At 51.1% G+C, this 10,251-nt stretch overlaps 2 long non-coding RNA genes and 2 pseudogenes across 2 annotated transcripts; 2 read left to right on the top strand and 2 right to left on the bottom strand.

Annotated features, from left to right (window-relative positions):
• The first annotated feature begins 349 nt into the window (after positions 1-349).
• Positions 350-2,437, top strand: LOC117193984 (annotated as a pseudogene).
• A 196-nt stretch (positions 2,438-2,633) lies between these two features.
• Positions 2,634-4,413, top strand: LOC117192456 (annotated as a pseudogene).
• A 456-nt stretch (positions 4,414-4,869) lies between these two features.
• Positions 4,870-5,577, bottom strand: LOC117192463. The gene is made up of 2 exons (XR_004474347.1): positions 5,369-5,577; positions 4,870-5,214 (listed from the first exon to the last, which is right to left on the bottom strand). It is a non-coding gene; the product is annotated as an uncharacterized LOC117192463 (long non-coding RNA).
• Positions 5,578-6,703: 1,126 nt separating this feature from the next.
• On the bottom strand, positions 6,704-7,531 carry LOC117192464. Its single transcript, XR_004474348.1, has 2 exons — positions 6,950-7,531; positions 6,704-6,863 (listed from the first exon to the last, which is right to left on the bottom strand). It is a non-coding gene; the product is annotated as an uncharacterized LOC117192464 (long non-coding RNA).
• Between the last annotated feature and the right edge of the window lie 2,720 nt (positions 7,532-10,251).

Genomic DNA, 10,251 nt, shown 5'->3' with positions numbered 1-10,251 from the left:
CCCGGCTTCTCATAAACAATCTCACTCCCGGCTTTCTGCAGATCCTGCACTTTAGGCATCTTACAGTTCTCTCTTTGGATGACGAAATCCAATACTCGGGATGGCGAAATCAATTGAAATGTTTATAGAAAAACTATTCCCGAAAGGGATCAACGATGCAAAGATCAGAAAGTTCAAGTCAGTCTTGATCCAGAAGCGACACCGCAAAGTCGAGCTAAAAATTAAAATCGCGCAAATCCTTTGCCCGGAATCCTTTGTGACCCTCTACTTAAATCTATATCAGTGAAGTTAGAAGTAAAATAAAACCTTTTAAAAACCCCAATCCGCTCCGCAGTTATTTAATTTACATATGTACTTCCTTTCACCGCATGTATTTTCAAATGTCAATTAGTTGAGTTAATTGTGCGAAAGTGCAAAATGTGAACCGCAATATCGTTTAGATACATTTACGGAATTCACTCGCCTCTGTCAATCTTTTGGCTTCTATTGTCTCCTTGCCCCCCCTGGTCCACGGTCTTTTGACCTTTGTTGGGGCAGCAGAGCCATTTTGCGAGGCCAGCTTTGCGCAGTTCGAGGAGCTGTCGTTGAACAAGCGCATGGAGGAGGTGGCCAAGGACGAGGGGGCCACCGAGGAGGACGACATCGATGTGGAGCTGCGCCTGTCGCGCTTCGAATACCTCATGGAGAGGTGTCTGCTGCTGCTGAACAGTGTCCTGCTGCGCCAGAATCCGCACAACGTTCACGAGTGGCACAAGCGGGTCAACCTGTACGAGGACAAGCCCACGGAGATCATCAACACCTACACCGAGGCCGTGCAGACAGTCCAGCCCAAGCTGGCGGTGGTAAAGCTGCACACCCTCTGGGTGGAGTTTGCCAAGTTCTACGAGTCCAATGGCCAGGTGGAGGACGCCCGCGTGGTCTTCGAGCGGGGCACCGAGGTGGAGTACGTCAAGGTGGAGGATCTGGCCGCCGTGTGGTGCGAGTGGGCGGAGATGGAGCTGCGTCAGCAGCAGTTCGAGGCAGTCCTCAAGGTGATGCAACGTGCCACGGCCATGCCCAAGCGGAAGCTGGCGTATCACGACGACTCGGAGACAGTGCAGTCGCGCCTGCACAGATCCCTGAAGGTGTGGTCCATGTACGCCGTTCTGGAGGAGTCCCTTGGCACCTTCAAGACCTGCAAGGCCGTCTACGAGCGCATCATCGACCTGAAGATCTGCACGCCGCAGGTGATCATCAACTATGGCATGTTCCTCGAAGAGCACAACTACTTAGAGGAGGCCTATCGCGCCTACGAGAAGGGCATTGCCCTGTTTAAGTGGCCGAATGTGTACGACATCTGGAACTCGTATCTAAGCAAGTTCCTCGCGCGCTACGGGGGCACAAAGCTGGAGCGGGCGCGCGACCTCTTTGAAAAGTGCATGGATCAGTGTTCCGCTGAGCATGCCAAGTACTTCTACCTGCTCTACGCGAAGCTGGAGGAGGAGCACGGCCTGGCCCGGCATGCCATGTCCGTCTACGATCGCGCCACGTCCGCCGTCAAGGAAGAGGAGATGTTCGACATGTACAACATATTCGTGATGAATGCCGCCGAGATCTACGGCCTGGCACGCACCAGGGAGATCTACGAGAAGGCCATCGAGGCTCTGCCTGAGCAGCATATGCGCCACATGTGCGTCAAATTCGCCGAGCTGGATACGAAGCTGGGCGAGGTGGATCGAGCCAGGGCCATCTACGCCCATTGCTCACAGGTGAGTCGACATTTAACCGTTGGATCGTCAATATTCTAAGCTCTCTTCTGCTTTGTCCCAACAGGTGTGCGATCCCCGCATCACGGCGGACTTCTGGCAGACCTGGAAGGAGTTCGAGGTGCGTCATGGCAACGAGGATACGATGCGTAAAGTGCTGCGGATCAAGCGTTCCATTCAGGCCACCTACAACACTCAGGTCAACATGATGGCTGCCCAGTTTGTCAACATGAACACGAATGGTGTGGCTGCCGATGCTGGTGCTGGCTCCGGACCGAATGCCATGCGGCTGCTCGAGGAGAAGGCCCGCCAGGCGGCGGCCGAGGCCAAGCAGAAGCCCGCCGAGAAGGCTGCCTCCAATATAATGTTTGTGCGCGGCGAGACCCAGGGGTGCCAAGGGCAAGGACAATGCAGTCGTCAATCCGGATGAGATTTATATTGGCGACAGCGAGGACGACGACGACGATGAGGAGGAGGACCCGCAGCAGCCGAGTGGAGACCAGGCCGAGGCAGGCCAGGCCACAACCAAAACCGATGACGAGGGCCTCATCATGAAGAAACTGCGCTTCGAACAAAAGGCCATACCGGCCAAGGTCTTTGGCAGCCTCAAGCCGACAAATCAATCCGATTCCGATGAGGGATAAATCTTTTGTTTCTTTTGATTACGCGAAATATAAATGTATGTCTGTGGAGTACTTCCCTCGATTTGAGACCTATTCTTCGGAGACCTATTCTTCGTTTTGTTCGGAAATTCATAAATTCCTCGAATCTCAGCAGGCGTTGGCAATGTTTCCCTGCCAGAGTTTGAGCCTTGGGATATCTCATTCCTTTCGAATTAGCTGTTGGAAGCACATCTATTCTGTCTATTTTTTAGATTTACAGTTTTTTTATTCGGAAAAAAAAGTAAAATTTGTCTGGAACTGTCTGAAAAATAAGAGAAGTCTGTACGCTTGATGCACGCCCTGTGCAGGCGTGTCCAGCACACATTCCTGACCAGACGCAGAGATGTGGAACAGCGACGGCACTACGCCGAGAAATGTGACTCGGTGATCAAAGGCGTTGTGGTGGGTGTGTACGCTAAGGAGGGCGACCGCCAGCCCAAGATGGCGAGAAGTTTGACGATCGCGTCCAGGGTAAGATCACTGATCTCATACGCGAGACGGGCCTGAGTGGCCAGCTGGGAAAAGGCCGTGTCTTCATGAACGTGGATGCGGAGTTCCGTGCGGTGGCCGTGGTCGGCGTGGGACAGGAGGGGGCCGGCTTCAACGACCTGGAGATGATCGACGAGGGAATGGAGAACGCTCGCGTCGCTGCCGGCGTGGGGGCTCGTTCCCTTCAACTGCAGGGCTGCACAGATGTCTTCGTGGAGTCGATGGAGTATGCGGAGCAGGCGGCCGAGGGGAGCGCCTTGGCCGTCTGGCGCTACAACACCAACAAGCGCTGTCGGGACCGCACACTCATTCCCAAACTGGAGCTGTATGACTCTCCCGACTCGGATGCCTGGATGAGGGGCCTGTTCAAGGCCGAATCGCAGAACCTGGCCCGTCGCCTGGCCGATACGCCGGCCAATCAGATGACGCCCACAATCTTCGCCCAGTCAACGGTGGATGCCCTGTGCCCTGCGGGGTATCCGTGGAGGTACGCAGCATGGACTGGATCGAGTCCAAGAGCTTGAACAGCTTCTTGATGGTGGCCAAGGGCAGCTGCGAGCCGCCGATCATCTTGGAAATCGCCTACTGCGGCACCGCACCCGAGGACAAGCCCATCCTCCTGCTGGGCAACGGCATCACATTCAACAGCGGGGGCCTCTGCCTCCGTCCCAAGGACTGCTTGTCCATGTACCGCGGCTGCATGTCCGGGGCAGCCACCTGCGTGGGCGTCATCCGAGCCGCCGCCGCGCTATCGCTGCCCCTAAACATAACGGCACTGCTGCCGCTGTACGAGAACATGCCCTCCGGAATGGCTGCCAAGCCTGGCGACGTGGTGTCCCTCCTCAATGGCAAAACTCTCGGCTTCGTGGACGTCAGGAAGGCTGGTGTGATGGCCATGGCCGATCCCTTGCTCTACGCCCAGACGAGCTACAAGCCGCGCATGGTCGTGGACATTGCTACAGTGGGCTACGCCGTCTGCCCAGCGCTGGGCGGAGCAGCAGCCGGAATTTTCAGCAATTCGAACTTCGTCTACAAGCAGTTCGAGAAGGCCGGTGCCCTTACGGGGGATCGCGTTTGGCGTCTGCCCCTGTGGCGCTACTTCAAGGAGCTGATCATGCCGAACGACCCCTTTGACATGGTGTCAGCTGCATCGCTGCCGCCGTTCTGCACGAGCTGGTGCCGTGCGTCGACTGGGCCCACCTGGACATCCGCAACGTGGGCATGCTCACGCGCTACAATCCGCTGCCATATTTGCTGAAGGACCGCATGACTGGCCGTCCCACTCGCACCATCGTTCAGTTTCTGTTTCAGATGGCTTGCCCCGACGGCAAGTAATCTGATTATGTTCGTTACACAATTCCTTTGTTAATGTTCCGCGTTCCAAATTTGTTGTTGATTGAAGTACCCCCACACCCCCCAACATTTTCACGCAAATTGCCAAGAGGTGCACAATATAGGGCAAATCTGGCCTAGGTGAGGTCTTTACAAATCGGGCTCGTTAAAAACCTCGAAAAACATTTTTGCAATACAAATGGTGGAGAAATTAGCCGCTTATTTTACTTTTCCTCTCTTCTGTTCATCATTTCACTTCTACGCTCAAGCATCTATACTTATGCTCATTATTGCGTTGCTATTGCTTACAGAGGCTTTACATAGAGCTCTCACATGCACAGCCAAAAACCGCAACTGCACACACATGCACACGCATACAGCGATGCGTTCGGTTTTCGCATTGGGAGCGACGCATCGCGTGATCTTCTATGTAATTCTCTTTCGCTCGCCTTCTTTTCGTTGAGTGGAGTTGCTTGGAAATTCCAGTTGCTGTACCGTTGCCTCTTAGCCGCGCCTTCCACTAACTTAAACCAATAATTTAATAGGATTATAAATACAATCAATGGCCGGAAAGAATTACATATATTTACATATGTATATACGTATGTCAACGTGTCCCGTTTTTTTTTGGTGATCTGTTGTTATTCGACCAAAAATTGCTGCCTTCTCGTTTCATTTGTTGTACCGTTGTAGCTGAGCGTCTTTGGTGCTAAGTGCGTCTTGCGGGAAAAATTAGTGGATTATTCGCGCACAAAAAGAGCCGATCGCGGAAAGAAAAATATGAATAAATTATAAAATTCATTTGTGTTTCTGTTTTTTTTTTTTTTAATAGTGCTTTTGTGTGTGTTTGTGTGTGAATATAACGACAGAATGGAAACGGCAAGGAAAGAACAGTAAGAGAGAATGCAGCAAAAGTGGAAGAACCAGGAAGAAGGTAAGAAAATGTTGTTTATGTTTTTCTTTGCTGTACGATTATAGGCGATGAACTAAAAAGATATAAAACAAAATAGATCGATAGTATTTTGTTAGCTTTATGTTTAGTATGGAGGCAAATAAGGGGACAAACTTTTACCAAGAATCATCTTTCTTATAGTTGAAAATACTTAAGGCAAACAGGACTATAAAAATAACGAAAAATACCGAAAAAGTCAACTTCGGCTTATCTTAAAAGGTTTTCAGTTCAAAGCTAATGAAAATATATGCCTGTTGTTTTCTTTCAATTTAGAGAATAATATCGGGAGAAACGTATATGAAAATGGGTTTAATTATTTATTCTCGTATATTGTTTTTTTTGACAGTGTATGCCTCGCCCTGACTCCCTTTATAATTGTGATTTTTATACCCGATACTCAAAATCAGAATTGGGGTATATTAGATTTGTGGTAAAAGTGGATGTGTGTAACGTCCAGAAGGAATCGTTTCCGACCCCATAAAGTATATATATTCTTGATCAGCATCAATAGCCGAGTCGATTGAGTCATGTCTGTCTGTCCGTCCGTCCGTCTGTCCGTCTGTCCGTCTGTCCGTCTGTCCGTCCGTCCGTCTGTCCGTCCCCTTCAGCGCCTAGTGCTCAAAGATAATAAGAGCTAGAGCAACGATGTTTTAGATCCAGACTTCTGTGATATGTCACTGCTACAAGAAAATTTCAAAACTTTGCCCCGCCCACTTCCGCCCCCACAAAGGGCGAAAATCTGTGGCATCCACAATTTCGACGATACGAGAAAACCAAAAACGCAGAATCGTAGAGGATGACTATATGTTCTAGAGTGTAAAATCTCAACCATATCGTATAATTATTATAGCCAGAATCTAGAAAACAATTTCATTCTTTCTCGCTCTGTCTCTCTCTAACACACAGGTTTCATGGTCGGTTTTGTCAATTGCAAAATATGAGTTCAAGGATCTCATTACCTATAAGAGCCAGAGCAACCAAATTTGGTATCCATACTCCTGTGATATCGGACCTTGACCGTTTCGTGTCCAAATTTCGCCACACCCCCTTCCGCCCCCGCAAAGGGCGAAAATATGGGGCATCCACAAATCTCAGAAACTATTAAGGCTAGAGTAACCAAATTGGTATCCGCACTTCTGTTAGATCTCACTATAAAACGTATATCTCAGAATTTCGCCCCACCCCCTTCCGCCACCACAAAGGACGAAAATCTGTTGCATCCACAATATTGCATATTCGAGAAAACTAAAATCGCAGAATCATAGATAATGACCATATCCATCAGATTGCTGAATCTGGATCAGATCGGATCATTTTTGTAGCCAAAAGCAAGAAATCAATTTGCAGTGGCTACGCAGCTCCCGACGTCACGCTCAGACTGATTTTCTGTCTCTTTCGCACGCACTCTTTGTCGTGTCGTTCAAATTAGCGACGTCTGCCGGAGGAGAGCCATACTGACTTAGTATCGGGTATAACCGTAGAGTTGCGGTCTCCTCAGCAACTCACAACGTTCCCCCTCGTTATAATAGTGCTTTTGTGTGTGTTTGTGTGTGAATATAACGACAGAATGGAAACGGCAAGGAAAGAACAGAAAGAGAGAATGCAGCAAAAGTGGAAGAACCAGGAAGAAGGTAAGAAAATGTTGTTTATGTTTTTCTTTGCTGTACGATTATAGGCGATGAACTAAAAAGATATAAAACAAAATAGATCGATAGTATTTTGTTAGCTTTATGTTTAGTATGGAGGCAAATAAGGGGACAAACTTTTACCAAGAATCATCTTTCTTATAGGAGAAAATACTAAAGGCAAACAGGACTATAAAAATAACGAAAAATACCGAAAAAGTCAACTTCGGCTTATCTTAAAAGGTTTTCAGTTCAAAGCTAATGAAAATATATACCTGTTGTTTTCTTTCAATTTAGAGAATAATATCGGGAGAAACGTATATAAAAATGGGTTTAATTATTTATTCTCGTATATTGTTTTTTGACAGTGTATGCCTCGCCCTGACTCCCTTTATAATTGTGATTTTTGTTGTTGCTGTTGTTTCTGGTCAAGTGCTGTGAAGAGGTGGGGAATGAATGTTTATGTTTCCGACTAAAGTGCTTCTTTTGTAAATCACTTTCGAGCTCCAGAGCCATGCAAAGGCTGAGGTTGAAGGTTGAATTAAAATTCCTGCACTTATAATTATCTCCTGCTGTTGTCCTTTACGGACCCACATGTACATACATGTGTACATATGTACTTCCTTTCACCGCATGTATTTTCAAATGTCAATTAGTTGAGTTAATTGAGCGAAAGTGCAAAATGTGAACCGCAATATCGTTTATATACATTTACGGAATTTACTCACCTCTGTCAATCTTTTGGCTTCTATTGTCCCCTTGTCCGCCCTGGTCCACGGTCTTTTGGCCTTTGTTGGGGCAGCAGAGCCCTTTTGCGAGGCCAGCTTTGCGCAGTTCGAGGAGCTGTCGTTGAACAAGCGCATAGAGGAGGTGGCCAAGAACGAGGAGGCCACCGAGCAGGACGACATCGATGTGGAGCTGCGCCTGTCGCGCTTAGAATACCTCATGGAGAGGCGTCTGCTGCTGCTGAGCAGTGTCCTGCTGCGCCAGAATCCGCACAACGTTCACGAGTGGCACAAGCGGGTCAACCTGTACGAGGACAAGCCCACGGAGATCATCAACACCTACACCGAGGCCGTGCAGACAGTCCAGCCCAAGCTGGCGGTGGGAAAGCTGCACACCCTCTGGGTGGAGTTTGCCAAGTTCTACGAGTCCAATGGCCAGGTGGAGGACGCCCGAGTGGTCTTCGAGCGGGGCACCGAGGTGGAGTACGCCCGCGTGGTCTTCGAGCGGGGCACCGCGGTGGAGTACGTCAAGGTGGAGGATCTGGCCGCCGGGTGGTGCAAGTGGGCGGAGATGGAGCTGCGCCAGCAGCAGTTCGAGGCAGCCCTCAAGCTGATGCAACGTGCCACGGCCATGCCCAAGCGGAAGGTGGCGTATCACGACGACTCGGAGACAGTGCAGTCGCGCCTCCACAGATCCCTGAAGGTGTGGTCCATGTACGCCGATCTGAAGGAGTCCTTTGGCACCTTCAAGACCTGCAAGGCCGTCTACGAGCGCATCATCGACCTGAAGATCTGCACGCCGCAGGTGATCATCAACTATGGCATGTTCCTCGAAGAGCACAACTACTTAGAGGAGGCCTATCGGGCCTACGAGAAGGGCATTGCCCTGTTTAAGTGGCCGAATGTGTACGACATCTGGAACTCGTATCTAAGCAAGTTCCTCGCGCGCTACGGGGGCACAAAGCTGGAGCGGGCCCGCGACCTCTTCGAACAGTGCCCGGATCAGTGTCCTGCTCAGCATGCCAAGTACTTTTACCTGCTCTACGCGAAGCTGGAGGAGGAGCACGGTCTGGACCGGCATGCCATGTCCGTGTACGATCGCGCCACGTCCGCCGTTAAGGAAGAGGAGATGTTCGACATGTACAACATATTCGTGAAGAAGGCCGCCGAGATCTACGGCCTGCCACGCACCAGGGAGATCTACGAGAAGGCTACGAGACCCAGGGCGGGGCCAAGGGCAAGGAAAATACAGTCGTCAATCCGGATGAGATTGATATTGGCGACAGGGAGGATGACGACGACGATGAGGAGGAGGACCCGCAGCAGCCGAGTGGAGACCAGGCCGAGGCAGGCCAGGCCACAACCAAAACCGATGACGAGGGCCTCATCATGAAGAAACTGCGCTTCGAACAAAAGGCCATACCGGCCAAGGTCTTTGGCAGCCTCAAGCCGACAAATCAATCCGATTCCGATGAGGGATAAATCTTTTGTTTCTTTTGATTACGCGAAATATAAATGTTTGTCTGTGGAATACTTCCCTCGATTTGAGACCTATTCTTCGTTTTGTTCGGAAATTCATAAATTCCTCGAATCTCAGCAGGCAATGCTTCCCTGCCAGAGTTTGAGCCTTGGGATATCTCATTCATTTCGAATCAGCTGTTGGAAGCACATCTATTCTCTCTATTTTTTAGATTTACAGTTTTTTTATTCGGAAAAAAAGCAAAATTTATCTGGAACTGGCCAGACGCAGAGATGTGGAACAGCGACGGCACTACGCCGAGAAATGTGACTCGGTGATCAAAGGCGTTGTGGTGGGCGTGTACGCCAAGGAGGTCGACCGCCAGCCCAAGATGACACCATCCGGCGAGAAGTTTGACGATCGCGTCCAGGGTAAGATCACTGATCTCATACGCGAGACGGGCCTGAGTGGCCAGCTGGGAAAAGGCCGTGTCTTCATGAACGTGGATGCGGAGTTCCGTGCGGTGGCCGTGGTCGGCGTGGGACAGGAGGGGGCCGGCTTCAACGACCTGGAGATGACCGACGAGGGAATGGAGAACGCTCGCGTCGCTGCCGGCGTGGGGGCTCGTTCCCTTCAACTGCAGGGCTGCACAGATGTCTTCGTGAAGTCGATGGAGTATGCGGAGCAGGCGGCCGAGGGGAGCGCCTTGGCCGTCTGGCGCTACAACACCAACAAGCGCCGTCGGGACCGCACACTCATTCCCAAACTGGAGCTGTACGACTCTCCCGACTCGGATGCCTGGATGCGGGGCCTGTTCAAGGCCGAATCGCAGAACCTGGCCCGTCGCCTGGCCGATACGCCGGCCAATCAGATGACGCCCACAATCTTCGCCCAGTCAACGGTGGATGCCCTGTGCCCCTGCGGGGTATCCGTGGAGGTACGCAGCATGGATCGAGTCCAAGAGCTTGAACAGCTTCTTGATGGTGGCCAAGGGCAGCTGCGGGCCGCCGATCACCTTGGAAATCGCCTACTGCGGCACCGCACCCGAGGACAAGCCCATCCTCCTGCTGGGCAAGGGCATCACATTCAACAGCGGAGGCCTCTGCCTCCGTCCCAAGGACTGCTTGTCCATGTACCGCGGCTGCATGTCCGGTGCAGCCGCCTGCGTGGGCGTCATCCGAGCCGCCGCTGCGCTATCGCTGCCCCTAAACATAACGGCACTGCTGCCGCTGTACGAGAACATGCCCTCCGGAATGGCGGCC

This window comes from Drosophila miranda (assembly GCF_003369915.1).
Source record: "Drosophila miranda strain MSH22 chromosome Y unlocalized genomic scaffold, D.miranda_PacBio2.1 Contig_Y2_pilon, whole genome shotgun sequence".
NCBI lineage: Eukaryota > Metazoa > Arthropoda > Insecta > Diptera > Drosophilidae > Drosophila > Drosophila miranda.
Note: the sequence above shows the minus strand (reverse complement) of the source record. Positions and strands in the feature narration are given on the sequence as shown.